At 43.8% G+C, this 17,958-nt stretch overlaps 1 protein-coding gene across 6 annotated transcripts in view; it reads right to left on the reverse strand.

The window, feature by feature from the left end:
• TIAM1 (TIAM Rac1 associated GEF 1) overlaps nt 1-17,958 on the reverse strand; it is a 665,813-nt gene that overhangs the window by 459,251 nt on the left and 188,604 nt on the right. For all 6 annotated transcript variants that reach the window (XM_081558051.1, XM_081558062.1, XM_081558048.1 and 3 more), the window contains one exon: nt 2,093-2,264. The gene's annotated coding sequence lies outside the window, so the exon portion shown is untranslated. The remainder of the gene's footprint in view (nt 1-2,092; nt 2,265-17,958) is intronic.

The raw sequence follows: 17,958 nt of genomic DNA on the forward strand, positions 1-17,958 counted from the left end.
GGCCAAAACCGGAAATGCAATTAAAACACTGGGGAAGGGACTTCCCTGGCAGTCTAGTGGTTAAGACTCCACGCTCGCAATGCATGGGACACAGATTTGATCCCTGGCTGGAGAACTAAGATTCCACATGCTGCACAGCACAGTCAAAAAAAAAAAACATTTTCAAAAAACATTTTTTAAAAACACTGGGAAGTGTTTTTAAAAAATGCACCCTCCGCTTCACCTTGGAACCTGATCAGACCCACTGTAAACAGCTGCTTGGAGCAGTAAAGATTTTCTTAGCTATCAGCCAGCCCCTGGGACTCATAAAGCAATGTTCTCATTCGATTTGACACCTGGACTCCTGAACCAAGGAGTACTAACCTTCTGTTGGTTTGCGAGGCTTAGGATTTTCCATAAAGCCGAGATAAACTCAGGGATTTATTTAATACATGTCTCACCACCATCCATCACTAATTAGTTAAATTCTTACAAGCGGACTTAACAACCTGAGCGGGTCTCACAGCTGAAACTGGAGGGGTTTCTGGACGCTACTAGAGCTTGGGGGCGGAGAAGGCAATGGCACCCCACTCCAGTACTCTTGCCTGGAAAATCCCATGGACGGAGGAGCCTGGTGGGCTGCAGTCCATGGGGTCGCCAAGAGTCGGACACAACTGAGCGGCTTCACTTTCACTTTTCACTTTAATGCATTGGAGAAGGAAATGGCAACCCACTCCAGTGTTCCTGCCTGGAGAATCCCAGGGATGGCGGAGCCTGGTGGGCTGCCGTCTATGGGGTCACACAGAGTTGGATACGCCTAAAGCGACTTAGCAGCAGCAGCAGAGCTTGGGGGACCATTTGGGGACAGATAGTAGTGGCCTCTGAAGTGAAACTTTAAACATTAAATAGGACCCAAGCAAAGGCCGTGATCAGGGGCTGAATCGCCACAACAGATTGAAATTGTGGAATGGACTGAAATCCAAGAATGAAACAGGAATGGTCTCTGAAAGAGACACTGCCAAAACATGCAAGATAGCCTCCTGCCATCAAGGAGGCCAGGGAGAGGCACATCTGTGCCAGAACCCACGCAGGTTGATCTCACCTACAGTCCCCGTGGACAGTGTAGACGTTGCCAACACTCTCAGCCACACTCTACCTACAGAGTCAGGGATGCGGGGACGATGGTTTTCAATTGGCTCACCTGCGATAACAGTCTCACTGAAAAGGAGATGCAACAGACCCACATCTGCAGGGCTGGAGGGCACCCCATGTGGTTACTAGGGGACGAGGGCTCCAAACAGAGAGAACAGCCAGGGTGAGGGCTTTGAGGCAGGGGTTTTCCTGGCATGTCTGAGCCATAGCCGAAGTGGAGGAAGCTACATACGGGAGAACCATGGAGGGAGAGGGTAGCTCCTGCCAGACCCTGAAACCACTGCAAACACTTTGGTTTTGATGCCTTGCGGGTGGCGGGGTGGGGGTGCTGAAAAGCACAGGAAGATTTTGAGCAGAACATCTGATCTAAAAGCTGCCCCCTGGATACTATTTGGAGGCAGATCCTGGTGGCTCAGTGGTAGGGAATCCACATGCAATGCAGGAGACACAAGAGACGCAGGTTTGATTCCTGGGTAGTGAAGATCCCTTGGAGAAGGAAATGGCAACCCACTCCAGTGTTCTTGCCTGGAGAATCCCCTGGACAGAGGAGGCAGGCGGGCTACAGTCCCAAGGATCACCCTAGGGTCCCTAAGAGTCAGACACGACTGAGCACGCACACTAAGGTGGGAGGGCAGAGAGGCCAGTTCTAGAAAAGACTCCACAGCATCCTTGCATGGACCACAGAACTGTTGTCTTGAGTGAGGAGTTTTGTACCGGCTACCAACATGGATTTAGGAACATCCAAGTGTGTCCCCCTCACCCATCCCAGTGGCTCCAGACAGAGGCACCGAACAACCCTGGCAAGGGAGAACGTGAGACTGTGGATGAAAGGAGGGGTCCCCGCAGCCCTTTCGGCATCACATGGCAGCTCCAAGCCGAAAGGCAGGCAGTGAACTCAGCGCAGCTTTAAACCCAGGGAGTTAGAGAGGTCGCCCCAAATGAAAAGGAAATCGAAACCAACCTTTTTATGGGAGCTCCCCTGGAAACATGGAGAACACACACACCGCCAGAGAAGAAAGGCAGCCGCCAGTCCAACAGCACAGGACTCCACTCAGAACTCGGTCTCAAAGAGCAGCCATTCAGAGAGAGCTATGCGGCGAGACATCTTAGAACTGGCCCTTCTTTTTCTGCAGCTAAACAAAAGAAAGGGGGTCAAGGTTACACACTCAGGTGGCTTTGAAGTCCAGCTGTCGCCCAGGCCTCCCGTCTCTCCACAGAGTCACGGCTGAAGGTACAAGCAAAGCGCTCTCTGCGCCCTCTCCCGTGGTCTCCCCCAGACTCGGCTGGTACCCACGGCATTCCCGCCAGGACTTCCCCTAACGCTGCAACCAGCTCAGACCCAATCACATCAGAGGCCTCCAGCAAGTCACTGAACACCTCTGGCCCTCTCCTGCCTCCTCTCTATGATAGTTCACTTGAGTCAGTTCAGTCGCTCAGTCATGTCTGACTCTTTGTGACTCCATGGACTGCAGCACACCAGGCTTCCCTGTCCATCACCAACTCCTAGAGCTTACTCAGACTCATGTCCATTGAGTTGGTGATGCCATCCAACTATCTCATCCTCTGTCATCCCTTTCTCCTCCCGCCTTCAATCTTTTCCAGCATCAGGGTCTTTTCAAATGAGTCAGTTCTTCACGTCAGGTGGCCAAAGTATTAGAGCTTCAGCTTTAGCATCAGTCCTTCCAATGAACACCCAGGACTAATCTCCTTTAGGATGGACTGGTTGGATCTCCTCACAGTCCAAGGGACTCTCAAGAGTCTTCTCCAACACCACAGTTCAAAAGCATCAACTCTTTGGCACTCAGCTTTCTTTATAGTCCAACTCTCACATCCATACATGACTACTGGAAAAACCATAGCCTTGACTAGACGGACCTTGAGTAAGATCACTTATGCAAAGAGCAGACTCATTGGAAAAGACCCTGGTGCTGGGAAAGCTTGAGAGCAGAAGGAGATGAGGGCAACAGAGGATGAGATGGCTGGATGGAATCATATATGAAAGGACATGGACTTGGGCAAACTCTGGGAGATGGTGTGAGGGAGAGAGAAGGCTGGCATGGGGCAGTACATGGGGTCACAAAGAATCGGACACACTAGGAGACTAAACAACAGCAAAGGTCATTCATGAATGCAACCTGTACCTGGATGACACACAATAGGAAGTATCATTCTTGGGGTTACTGTTGCTAATTATCTTAACCTGTCCATGTATGCATGACAAATTTATTTATTGGAAGCAATGTAAAATAATGAGAAGATTCAAATAAGCTGGCACCAATAAGGAAGAGATGCATCAGCATTAAACAACAGAATGGGACTTTCCTGGTGGTCCAGTGGCTAAAACTCTACGCTCCCAATGCAGGGAGCCTGGGTTCGATCCCTGGTCAGGGAACTAGATCCCAACTGCTGCAAACAAGGCCCACAACTAATTAAACGAATAATTTTTTAAAAAAAACTGATAAAAACAAGGTGGTAACACATCTTATATGGTAATTTGGTCTTTTTAGTTGCTCAGTTGTACACAACTCTTTGCGACCCCATGGACTGCAACCCACTAGGCTCCTCTGTCCATGGGATTTTCTAGGCAAGAATACTGGAGTAAGTTGCCATTCCCTTCTCTAGGGTATCTTCCCAACTCAGGGATCGAACCCAGGTCTCCTGCATTGCAGGCAGACTGTTTACCATCTGAGCCACCAGGCAGTTGATGGGCTCATGTATATACAGAAAAGAAGACCCACCTTCCCTAAGATCTTGATCCCTAATAAACAGATAAACGTCATCTGTACTTGCAAGGAAACTGTTAGAATGAGCACATTTAGACGCTGATATGACAGCATTTAAAACACTCCTTCCGGACACAAATTCAGCAATAAAACGCATTAGACGCATTTAAAAGTTCATACCCTTGGACGCAGTAAATCTGTGTCTAGAATTTTTAATCTAGAGATATAATAAAAGATGCAAAGATTTACACATAAGGAAGTTCTTAGATCCCACAACCAAAGGTCAAAAACTGGAAAACTAAAAGTTGAACCAAAAGAAACAAGTTAAAGCATGTTACATCCTTAGAAGAAAGAAAATATGCAAATTTTAAAAGGGTGACTTTAGGAAAAACATCTAGAGGAAAGCTTGAGCTCCCTGAGAATGTGGTAAATGGATTAGACTGGATTAGAAGCACACACTTGACTTTGTCACATAATAATACATCATGGTACAGAAAACAGGCTTTGAAAGGAAAAAAAAAAAAAAATTCCTTGGAGTCAAAAGCATGGTTCAGGCTAGTGACATTAGCCACTCACTGCCTTTGGACAGACCCTGCGGTTAGTGCCTCCTACTTTGCTGACACCCTCTCTGGATGCCAGTGAACTCAAGCTCCAAAAATCTCTAGCAATTGAGTGTGGAAAAGTTAGTTCAGGGAGGCTTACTGAAGGGATATTTGTGAAAGAATTTTCCAGCATTCTATAAGCAAGTCAACTTAAAGATTATGAAGATAAACAAATCCAACATGGGCTCTCCATAAAGCATGCAAGACTGTTTACATGTTGCACCAAAATGTTGCACCAATTTAGAATTGAAGTGACCACCTGACTTGTTCTGTTGTTGTTGTTACTGTATAGGTGGAGGTGCATTTGATCAAATTTTGACCAAATACGTCTCAAATCTTTGTTTGACAATGTAGAATTGCCTTCACAACAGAAACTTCTGTTAGTTAGTTAAACGGTGTCCCTGAAAATTCACAACCACCTAATTATGTCCACATAACTCCAAAAAAAGATCTTCTTAGGGTAGGGTCTTTGCAGATGTTATAAAGTTAAGATGAGGTCACACTGGATTAGAATGACTCTAAATCCAATGACTGGTGACATTAAAGGAAGAGAAGATACACAGAGAACAAGATCATGTAAAGACAGAAGCTTTTGTAAAGACCAACAAAAACTGGTTGGTACAGCTACAAGCCAAGGGATGCTAGAGATTGACACAAGAAACCAGAAGCTAAGAAGAGGCAAGGAGAGATTCTTTCCTAGAACCTTCAGAAGAAGCATGACTCAGCCAACACCTAGATTTTGGACTTCTGGCCTCCAGAAACGTGAGAGAATGAAATTCTGTTGTAAACCATCACATCGGTGGTGGTTTTTTCATTTGTTAAGACAGCCCTAGTACTCTACTACAGTGTACAAGCAGAAGTCCCAAAGACAAGAGAAGATAAACACACAAAAGATTGCTATGGAATGAAAAAACTCATTATTTGTTGTTCAGTCCCTCAGTTGTATCCAACTGTTTGGGATCCCACGGATTGCAGCATGTCAGACTTCCCCATCTTCTCTATCTCCCGCAGTTTGCTCAAATTCATGTCCTTTGAGTCGATGATGTCATCCAACCAGTTCATCCTCTGTGCCCCCTTCTCCTTTGGCCCGCAATCTTGCCCAGCATCAGGGTCTTTTCCAAAGAGTTAGTTCTTCACATAAGGTGGCCAAAATATTAAAGCTTCAGCATCAGTTCTTCCAATGAATATTCAGGGTTGATTTCCTTTAGGATTGACTGGTTTGACTTCTTGCAGTCCAAGGGACTCTAGAGTCTTCTCTAACACCACAGTTCAAAAGGACCAGTTCTTCAGCACTCAGCTTTCTTTATGGTCCAACTCTCACATCCATACATGACTACTGGAAAAGCCATAGCTTTGACTCTATGGACCTTTGTCAGCAAAGTAATGTCTCTGCTTTTTAATATGTCATAGCTTTTCTTCCAAGGAGCAAGCATCTTTTAATTTTATGGCTGCAGTCACCATCTGCAGTGATTTTGGAGCCCAAGAAAAGAAAGTCTGTTACTGTCTTGAAGCACTAATCCCCAGCATTTGAAGGCAAGCATTTGGGAAGGTGATTAGGTCATAACGGTGGAGTCCCATGAATGGGATTAGTGCCCTTATAAGAAGAGTAATGCGAGCATCTCTCTGCCATCAGAGGATACAACAGAAAATGTCCCTCTCTAAGTCAGGAAGATGATTCTCACCAGTGCCTTGACCTTCGAATTCCCAGGCTTCAGAACTGTAAGAAATAAATGTGCCTTGTTTAAACCACAAGTCTATGATGCTTTTGTTTTAGCTGCTCAAGCTAACTAAGACAGGATCACCAGAAGGAAAGTGTTCTTAGGACATACATTACTTCACAGCTCCATCTCAGACTGGGCGTAGGAGTTGGGAGATAGTTATGAAGAAAAGCTGCAAGATGAAAATAATGCTATGACTTCATTAGCAGTTATCTTGTTTCTCAGAGCAGTGATCCCTAAGCATCTGTGTGCATAAGCATTACCCAGCAAGAGCATTAGAATGCAGATTCCTGAGCCCCCTACTCCAGACCCAGATGCAACCAATCTTGGGTTTCCCTGGTAGCTCAGATGGTAAAGTATCTGCCTGTAATGCAGGAGACCTGGGTTGGATCCCTGGCTCAGGCAGATCTCCTGGAGCAGGGAATGGCAACCCACTCCAGTATTCTTGCCTGAAGACTTCCATGGACAGAAGAGCCTTGTGGTCTACAGTCCATGGGAGCTGCAAAGAGTCAGACATGACTGAACAACTTTCACTTTTCACTCACATTCTGACAAAGCTGGATTCCTGGTCATACTTAGAAAGACTCTGCTAGGATTCAACACGACATGTAACAGAAACATCCTCTCTGGACCTTCCCATCTACCTACCTCTCCAGCTTGGTCTCTCAAATCTCTCTCCAACAACCCCAGAGCACAGGAACCCTTTGTGTCTGAGCTCACACCATCCATGACAGCTGCCAGGAATGTCCTATACCTCCATCTGAATCCGCCTTTGCCTAGCTACTCCTGCACAGTACAGAACTGAATGTCTCCAGGAACTCTTCCTGACCAGGAACTGACAAATCACTCATTTCTTCACCGTTCTCAAGAGCCTACAGAGAACCAATGTTCTTGGTACCAAGAAAAACGAGCTCAACAGAATTGATATTCTTGTTGGTAAAGAGACAACACACACATAATGGCTAGGAGCTGGTCTCTGGAACCAGACTGCCTAGCCTAAAATCCTGGGATACGCTGTAGCCCCCTTGGGGCTGCTGCCAGGATTCAGCCAGTGGGTACTTGCAAGAGTGCAATGAAAGATCATTTCTAGTCAATAAACAAGATAAGTTCAGATTCTGATACATACAGTAATAAGCAGGGTACTGTGATAGAGTAAGCTGGTACTCTATCATGGGGTGGACACCATGGGGTTAGGGAGGATTATTTGGGTTAAACCTTGAAGATGCTGTGTCATGAGGCTTGGCCAGTCTCAGGGATCTGACACATTCATTTCCAGGTGACAAAAATCTCAGATGTCAGAGAGCCGTTCTCCAGCATCTCTGCATGCAACATGCCCCTTGGCAAGGACTTAGCTATTCTCACCATAAAGATTTGAGCAAGACAGTTCTTCAAGCAGATATTAGAGCGGTGACTGATGGATGAAGGCACAGCAAGAGAAGAACCGCAAGGCAGATACTCGTGTGACCAATCATGATCAGCCTCAGGTCCATTAGATGCCATCCTTTGAGAATCCACAGAAATTCTGAGAGATGCCACAGGTGAGTAAGAGCTCCACAAGCCCGGGTAGGAACAAGGATGACAACGTTCATTATCAATACCAAGACAACTGCATGAAATCCACATGTGGGGGAGGCCTGCTGACACCTGAACTCTACGTCTGCCACCCTGGGCTACCTCCCTGATTATGGGGTGGGGTACTCCAGCATGGAGGTACACCTATCATTGAATGCATGCAAGGCTACAGCTATCAGCATACAATAAATGTAGTGATGGATGAATAAAGGATTGCATCTATCAATGGTCCTAGATAAGAATGCATTCAAATATAACACAGTTGGGACTTCCCTGGTGGTCCAGAGGTTAAGAATTCACCTTTCAATGCAGAAGACACAGGTTCAATCCCTGGTTCAGAATTAGGATCCCACATGGTGCAGAGCAACCAAACCCTGGCAACACAACTAGAGAGAAGCCCATGCACTGCAATGAAAGATCCCACGTGCCACAACTAAAACCTGACACAGCTAAATAAATACATAAATAAGCACTTATTTTAAAAAATATAACACAATATGTGCTTGAAATTAATACTGTAAATCAACTTTACTTCAATAAAAATGCACACTATGATGGTCAGATTGCCTGGAAATGATTAAATGGCTGGACCTTACATGTCACAACATTTTTGATCATCATGTAGAATCCTAGATATCAAGGTAGGTGATGTATGATGAAATAGGCCCTAAAGCTATGATGGACTGGTCCATAATCTCACATCTATTTACCAGACAAGACAGGTACTATCCATAAACGGCAGCTCACCGAATCTCTCTCCACCTATAGTTTGGGCCCAGAGAAGCCTTATACCCTGCAGATGCTGGCACTACTCAACTTCTTCCTGCCTGTCTCCCAACTTCTTATGTTCCTATGTCCCAGTGAAGCTAAAAGAGCGCCTTGATCCTTCACTGCTTTCAAAGTTCTGATGCCTTTAGCACTGACACTGAAGTGCTGAGGAGACAGCTCCCTCCAGAAGATTCTGGTGCTCTCTAGAAAAGCCATTGGAGGATATGCCACCTTGTGATGAGTCACATTTAGGAGAGGGATATAGTGACAGACCCAAATGGGGGTGAAGGTACTCAGAATTAAGGGATGGAAACCTGAGACCTGTAGGATAAAGCTTCTAACCTTTGCTCTAAAATGCTTCACAAGCCTCCCTGCCTCCTTCCTTGAGCTGGTCCCCACGCCATGGCCACAACAGGCTCCTTGATGCCCCATCCCCGATGAACACGCTGAGTATCTTTACACTTTCGCTCATAACCTCTGCTCAGAATTTCCTTTCCCTCCACGCATACGGAGGCTTCCTAAGACATTTAACTCATCTATCAAAAGCATCATAGTGGCTCCCTAAAGATTCCCTTGAATGCACCCACAGCACCCACAGTCCAGACTCTGAACCACCCATCAGCATGGTTGGTTATCTGTTCTGTGACAGAGTGAGCTTCTCAGGGACACAGACGAGGGTCTCGTTTTTTACCATATCATCATGACCAACAGTCACATAATAGACCCTGATGGGAGGGATGCCCAGGTGTGAGCTCTGTGGACAGAAACCATCCTGAAGATGAGGGCACTGAGTCAGAGCTCCCCTCACCTTCTGCCCGGTATACCCTCAAAAGCACCCAAAGTTTCTCCAGTACAGAATCTAGTACTTTGTGATTAACATCTATGTTGAAATTCACTGAATGCCCTTCTTGCCCACAAGACAGAGTGCTCTTTAGAGCCAGGGGATGCGTTGGGTATTTCCTGCTGTGTCTTCAGCCCCAGTCCTACAGCTGGCTCTTGGCATGAGGAGAAATATGACGGTGCTAATAAATGAACCCCTCACATGTGAGATTAGTTGACACCTTGGAAAGTTACACATGAAGCTTGCAAACGTTATGCTGAGTGAAAGAAGCTAGTCACAAAAGGTCACATATTTATGATCCCACTTATATGAAACATCCAGAATAGGCAAATCCACAGAGACAGAAATAGATTAGTGATTGTCCAAGGTGGAATGGGGGCTGGGGCGTAGGCTGGAGGGAAATGGGTGGTAACTGCTGATGGGTATAGGGGTTCTTTGAGGGATGATAAAAATGTTTGGAAATTGACCATTGCACAACCTTGAGAACATGGGGAAAAAAACACTAGTTTGTACACTTTACGTGGTAAATCAAACAGTATATGAATTATACCTCAATAAAGCTGTTCAAAAAAAAGTTGCACAAATTCTACTGCTAAGGATATTCAAAGATTAAGTCAGCTCAAGAAAGGTAAATGGTATCATCAGGAGGAACCATGGAAATCTTTAGAAGGCATGTAATTTTTTTAAATAGTGTGGGTGCTTAGTCGCTCAGTAGATGTAGATTTTATTTAGTATCCTATAACTAGAACTTAAGAGAATGCTGGAAAGCATCTGAATTTCTTTCTTATTAATTTTTGTTGAAGTATATATGGTTGCTTTACAATGTTGCGTTAGTTTCCTGCTGTGTAGCAAAGTGAATCAGCCATACGTCTACATGTACCCTCTTTTTCAGGTTCACCCCAGAGCACTGAGCAGAGCTCCCTGTGCTACACAGTGGGTTCTCATTAGTTATCTATTTTACACATAGTAGTGTACACGTGTCAATACCAATCTCCCAATCCATCCCACTCCCCTTCCCCCGCTTGGTATCCTTAAATTTGTTCTCTTCATCTGTGTCTCTGTTTCTGGAAAGCATCTGAATTTCTTATTTTTAAAGTACTGGAAACTGAGATTCAGAAGTTCAGGGATTTGTCTAAGGTCTCTCCTCCAGTTTGTAGTAACTTAAGGTCCAAACTCAATCACAGCTGCATCATTTATAACAATCCAAAGATGGGAGCAACTCAAGGATCCATGGACGGATGACTGGTTAAACAACAGGCGATACACACATACAAAGGGATATCATTCAGCCTTAAAAAGGAAAGAACCATGCCACGTGCTACAGCATGAATGGACTTGGAGACATTACACTAAGAGAAAGAAGTCAGACACAAAAGAACAAATACTGCATGATTCTGCTTATGTGAGGAACCTAACATAATTAAATCCATAGAAATAGAAAGTAGAATGGTGGTTATTGGGAGCTGGGGGAGGAAGAAATGGGGAACTATTGTTTGATGGGTACAGATTCAGTTTTGCAAGATAGAAAGGGTTCTATAAACTGATTACACAACAGTATGAATGTACTAGGCTTTCACCGGTGGCTCAGCGGTCAAGAATCCACCTGCAATGAAGGAGCTACAGGAGACTTGGCTTCCGTCCTTGGGTCAGGAAGATCCCCTGGAGGAGGGCACGGCAACCCACTCCATGTTCTTGCCTGGAGAATCTCATGGACAGAGGAGTCTGGAGGGCTACAGTCCATGGGGTCGCAAAGAGTCGGACATGACTGAAGCCACTTAGCAGGCATGCACATATTTTATCACAATTTACAATAAATTTTTTTAAAAAGAGAGAGATCCAACCTCAAGTCTCCCAACACTTATCCTAACCACATCCTGCAGCATGGCACTCTCAGACCCAGCAGAATGACCAGATAAAAAGGAGAAAAAGCCCATTCTGCTCCATCAGACTTCCTGATGGAGAGATGAAAGTCAATCTCTCCAAGGGGCTGCTTCCGAGGAATTTCAGGAATTTTAACAAACCTCAGCAGCACCAATCAGTACACAGATCAATAAAATAGAGTCCACTCCACAGCTCTGAGCATTCCCCAGAACAAAGCCCTGCCAGGAGGTAAGCTGGTGATGGTGGCAGAGCAGGTCAGACAGCCGTCTCCAGGACAGAGCTTCTCAGGCCAAACTGAGCATAGAATCAACCAGAGATCTTGTGAAAATGTAGGCTGCAGTTCACCAGGGTGAGGCCTGAGAATCTGCATTTGTAATAGGCGCCCAGATGACGGGGGTATGATACTGGTCCCAGGAACCACTCTTTCCCACTTCGAGTAGCCAAAATGGAGATGAAACTCCACACCACATTCCTCTCCCCAGACAAGAAGCTATCTTCATGGGCTGAAGGCTCCATGGCATCACTCCACCTTCAGCGGAAGTACATACCCCCATCACAAGCCAATACATTTCAGTTCATTTTAGTCTGAGTTAGAAAACCCACATATTTTGAGGTTTATGAAAATGAAGGTTTGATTTACACCAAAGCTGAGTCAGTGGGTTGACTGCTTGATTGTTGGCGGCATGGGTAAGAAACCAACTGCAGTCCATTCTTTAAAGGGCATACTAAATATGACTTAAAATTCCGAAGTCGATGGAATTTGGTCTAATATCTGATTCATAAACGTGCCTTGGTAAACCATACTGGAAAAAAGCCACAACACAGAGTGAGCTCAAACATTCTGTTCTACATAGGATCGTGGACATCAGGGGGGTTGGGGGTTTTTTTTGTTTTTTTTTTACAGCTGTGCTGGGTCTCTGTTGCTACACGGGCTTTTCTCTAGTTGTGGAGAGCAGAGGCTACTCCCTAGTTGCAGTGCGTGGGCTTCTCACTGTGGTGGCTTCTTTTGTTGCAGAGCACAGGCTCTAGAGCACTCAGGCTTCAGTAATCATGGCACACGGGCTCAGCAGCTGTGGGACACAGGTTTAGTTGCTCCACGGCATGTGGGATCTTCCCGGACTAGGGATCAAACCCATGTCTCTTGCATTGCCAGGCAGATTCTTTACCACTGAGCCACAAGGGAAGCCCTACAACAGGGTTTTTTAACCTTGATTTTCATGAAGTTTTGGTTTTCATGTCATTTCCCAGTAGAAATGAACAAGGAAGCAAACTCATCTGCACAGGGACAAGAGGTCTGTAAGGACTGGAGCCTATAATCAAGAGGACAGATGCTACAAGCACAAGACAAGAACTAAGAGAAATGAAAATGACAGATTATGTTCTCAGGATTAGAGGTTACCAATTAAAATTAAAAGTATTCTTATAGGATACTTCTCTTAAAAAGAGAAGGCAAAAAATTGACTCCGTGCAATCAGAAACTATTCCAAGATACTCTATAGCAAGTCTGAGATGTGACTTCTGAGAACTTTGCAATTTGACACCAAATGAGCTTCTAACTGTCACTGCAGTTGCTAATACCCGTTTCAATACCCATGTCAACTAATTATCCCTTTCACTTTATTGCTGTTGCAATTAGCGAGTCCCCAAAATAGGAGAGGGTGGTGTACCTATTACTCACAAGATCTACTAAGTGATTCCCTCAAGGTTCAAGGTACACAACTGTCACTAGTCTTTACTTATTGCCAAGTCATTTTAACTTAAAAAAAAAAAAAAAAGAAAACTTCATCTGAAAGGACAGTTATAAACAATTCAAACAAAAACCTCAAGACGTTAAAGGAGAAAGAATACAGTAGTCAGGACCAGCCACAGAGCAGTAAGAGAAAGATGTTTCATACACTGCCCTGGTGGTGTCACCGGTACAATCGTATTGTGTAAACTGGTAACATATACTCTCTACAGTGCTTAGACGTTTTAACTTAATAATTCCTCTTTTGACGATCTAGTCTCAAGAAATAATCCAAAATTCAGCAAACGCACCAGATGGATATAAAGACATCCTCTTCAGGACTTAGTCACAACAGAACGAGCGCTAGTGATGTGGACTGGGGGCATGTACCCTGTCGCTGTACCGAAGCAGGAACTACATTTCCCAGGATCCCCTCTCCTAGGAGCTACTTGTTTAGAATCAGCCATGAGGGGAGTTTACTCAGGCTCTGAAAGCCCATTTCAAAGACATTTGAAATGACATTAATTTGAAAGACATTACTTTGTCAACAAAGGTCCGTCTAATCAAAGATATGGTTTTTCCAGTAGTCATGTATGGATGTGAGAGTTGGACTGTAAAGAAAGCTGAGCACCGAAGGATTGATGCTGTTGAACTGTGCTGTTGGAGAAGACTCTTGAGAGTCCCTTGGACTGCAAGGAGATCCAACCAGTCCATCCTAAGGGAGATCAGTCCTGAGTGTTCATTGGAAGGACTGATGCTGAAGCTGAAGCTCCAATAGTTTGGCCACCTGATGCGAAGAACTGACTCATTTGAAAAGCCCCTGATTCTAGGAAAGATTGAAGGCAGGAGGAGAAGGGGACAACAGAGGATGAGATGGTTGGATGGCAACACCAACTCGATGGACATGAGTTTGAGTAAACTCCGGGAGTTGGTGATGGACAGGAAGGCCTGGCATGCTGCAGTCCACGGGGTCGCAAAGAGTCGGATACAACTGAGCAACTGGACTGAACTGAATTGAACTTGAAAGCCCAAGTGGAGAAGCAGGTAGGGTCAGGATGGTGAGCTCTGTATGGCATAGAGCTCCTGAGCCAGACAAACGTGTAGCTCTGAGGTCGGGGCAAGCCTTTTCTGCAAGTCACCTCGAGTCATCATCAAGGTGGGAGGCAGGGACAAACTTGGGCTTCAGTGGTCCTGGCTCTTCCTCCTACTCCTGCGGCTGTTTTTCCTGAACGGCCTTCAGTAGACTTCTTCCAGCACCCACAAGTGCACGGAGTCAATTTCCTATGAGAAATCCCTATTTCACACCCATCATTGTAATGGTTAACTTTATGTGTCTACATGACTAGGCAAACAGATGCCTAGAGAGTTGGTAAAACATTATTTCTGGGTGTGTCGATGAGGGTTTTTCTGGATGAGATAAGCATTTGAATCAGTACACTGAGTAAAAAATGATCACCATCACTAATATAAGTAGGCATCATCCAATTCACTGAAGACCTAGATACAACAAAAAGATGGAGGAAGGGAACTCTCTCTCTCTCAGCTGATACATCCATCTTCTCCTGCCCTGGGACATGGGCACTCCTGATTCTCAGGCTTCAGATTCAGACTGAACCACACAGCTGGCTTTCCTGGGTCTCCAGCCTACAGGGCAGTATGCAGCGCATGGGACTTCTCTGCAATCATACTTGCATGAACCAATTTCTACAATAAATTTCAATGCCCATCCCCACCTCGCCCTTTCACATAGATGGACTGTAGCCCACCAAGCTCCTCTGTCAGTGCAAGAATTCACCAGGTAAGAATACTAGAGTGGGTAGCCATTTCCTTCTCCAGGGTATCTTCCCAACCAAGGGATCAAAACCAGGTCCCCCACATTGCAGGCAGACGCTTTACCATCTGAGCCATCAGGAAAGCCGTCCAGATAGATAGACAAATAGATAAACAGATAGATTGTATTGGCTTGTTCTTTTTCTCTGGAGAACCCTAATACATTCACCAAACCTTAACTGATAAATAATCAGTGCATGCAAATGAGATTCCAGTAAACCTCAGTACAACATTCCATAGAATGCTAAACATTTGCTAAAACAGATATTTACAAAGTATTTAAGCATATTTCCAACACAACCATTTTTCCCAATAAATGAGAAGAAATAACAAGCTAGAATCTAAATTAATTTATTAATTACTATACTATAAATAATACATACATGTATATAAATATACATACTATAAATAATAAACACAAGACAGAAAAAAAGATTACATCAAAGTACAACTGAAAGGTAAGGAGTTCAATCTAGGTTGTATTAGAAATCAGCCTTTGTTTCTTTCTCCTGGTATTTTCTAATTTTTAAGTCTTCTATGAGTTTTCCCTATTTTTTAGAATTAAAATTAATATTATGTGGAGAAGCAAAAGACCCAAGACAGCCCAAGTCATATGGAAGGAGTAGAACAAAGCTGGAGGATTAACACTACCCAGTTCAAGACTTTCTACTACATTATAGTCATCAGAAGAGTGTTATCTGCAAAAGAATTGACATAAAGATCAGTGGACAAGGTAAGAGAGCCCAGAAACAGATCTGAATAAACAGACAGAATGGATCCTTGACAAAGGAGGAAAAAAATACAACAGAGAAAATACAGTCTTTTCAACACATGGTGCTGAAAACAACTGGATATTCACATGCAAAACGAAGAATCTAGATACACACCTTATGCTCTTTACAAAAATTAACTCAAAATGGATCACAGACCTAAATGTATACTTGTAACTGAAAAAATGAAACTACAAAAGATAACATAAAAGAAAATGTACTGACCTGGCCTACCGCAATGACTTTTTTTGATACAATACCAGAAGCATGATCCATGAAAGAAAGAACTGATAAGATGGACTTCATTAAAATTAAAAACTTCTCTTCTACATAACACAATTTCAAGAAAACGAAAAAACAAGTCACAAGCTGGGAGAAACCACTTGCAAAAGACACATCTGATAAACAGCTATTACCTAAAATATACAAAGAACTCTTAAAACTCAACGATAAGAACACAAACCACCCAGTTAAAAAATGGGCCAAAGGCCTTAATAGGCACCTCAACAAAAAAGATACACAGGTGGTAAATAAGTATATGAAGAGAGGTTCCATATCAGATGAATCAGAGAAATAAAAACCAAAACATCAGTAAGATACCACTACATACCTATTTGAATGGCCAAAATCCAAAACGATGACAATACCAAATGTAGATAAGAATGTGAAGCAACAGGAATTCTCATTCACTACTGGTGGGAATGCAAAATGGTACAAGCACTGTGAAACAACAACAAACTGTGGAACATTCTTAAAGAGATGGGAATACTAGACCACCTTACCTGCCTCTTGAGAAACCTGCATTCAGGTCAAGAAGAAACAGTTAGAACTGGTCCTGGATCAATGGACTGGTTCAAAATTGGGAAAGGACTACATCAAGGCTGCATATTATTACTCTGGTTATTTAACTTATATGCAGAGGACATCATGCAAAATGACAGGCTGGATGACTCAAGCTGGAATCAAGATTGCCAGGAGAAATATCAATTACCTCAGATATGCAGATGACACCACCCTAAGGGTAGAGAGTGAAGAGGAACTAAAGAGCCTCTTGAGGTGAAAGAGGAGAGTGAAAAAGCTGGCTTAAAACTCAACATTCACAAAACAAAGATCACAGCATCTGGTCCCATCACTTTGTAGCAAACAGATGGGGGAAAAATGGAAACAGTGGCAGATTTTATTTTCATAGGCTCCAAAATCACTGTGGACAGTGACTGCAGCCATGAAATTAAAAGACGCTTGCTCCTTGGAAAAAAAATCATGACAAACCTAGACAGCATATTAAAAATTAAAAATTTTAGTCAAAGCTATGGTTTTTCCAGTACTCATGTATGAATGTGAGAGTTGGACAGAAGAAGGTTGGTCACCAAAGAATTGATGTTTTCAAACCGTGGGGTTGGAGAAGACCCTTGAGAGTCCCTTGGACAGCAAGAAGATCAAACCATTCAATCCTAAAGGAAATCAACCCTGAATATTCCTTGGAAGGACTGTTGCTGAATCTCAAGTTCCAATACTTTGATTACCTGATGTGATGAGCCAACTCACTGAAAAAGACTGTGACGCTGGGAAAGATTGAGGGCAGGAGGAGAAGAGGGTGACAGAGGATGAGATGGTTGGATGGCACCATGGACTCAATGGACATGAATTTCAGCAAACCCCAGGAGATAGTGAAGGACAGGGAGGCCTGGTGTGCTGCCGTCCACAGGGTTGCAAACAGTTGTACACGAGTTAGCGACTGAACAACAGCAGCAGGCACTGTGGAAGACAATTTGGTAGTTTCTTACAAAACTAAACATACACTTACCATAAAATTCAGTAACCACACTCCTTGGTAGTTACCCAAAGGAGTTGAAAACTTGCATACACGTAAAAACTTGCACAGTTATCAATAGCAGTTTTACTCATAACTGCCAAAACTTAGAGGCAATCAGGATGTCCTTCAGGGGTGAATAGACAAATAAAACTATGGTGCATCCAGACAATATGCACAATATCTGGTGCATCCAGATATTCAGTTCTATAAAGAGATGAGCTATCAAGCCACAAAAAGACATGGAGAAACCTTAAATGCCCATCACTAAGGCAAAGAAACCAGTCTGAAATGCTACATACCATGCCATCCCAGCTATACAATGTTCTGGAAAAGGAAAAACTATGGAGATAGTAAAAGAAACACTGGTTGGCAGGAGCTTGCGAGAGGGAGGCAAGATAATTTGAGGATTTTTAGGGCAGTGAAACTACTCTGTATGATAATTACAATGGTAAAAACATGTCATTATAAGTTGGTCCAAACCCATAAAATGTACAAGACCAAGAGTGAACCCTAACATAAGTAGGGGCTTTAGATAATAATGATATGTTAATGTATGTTCACCAATTGTAACATATGTAACCAT

This window comes from Giraffa tippelskirchi, chromosome 2, assembly GCF_054371585.1.
Source record: "Giraffa tippelskirchi isolate mGirTip1 chromosome 2, T2T-mGirTip1v1.2.pri, whole genome shotgun sequence".
Lineage (NCBI taxonomy): Eukaryota > Metazoa > Chordata > Mammalia > Artiodactyla > Giraffidae > Giraffa > Giraffa tippelskirchi.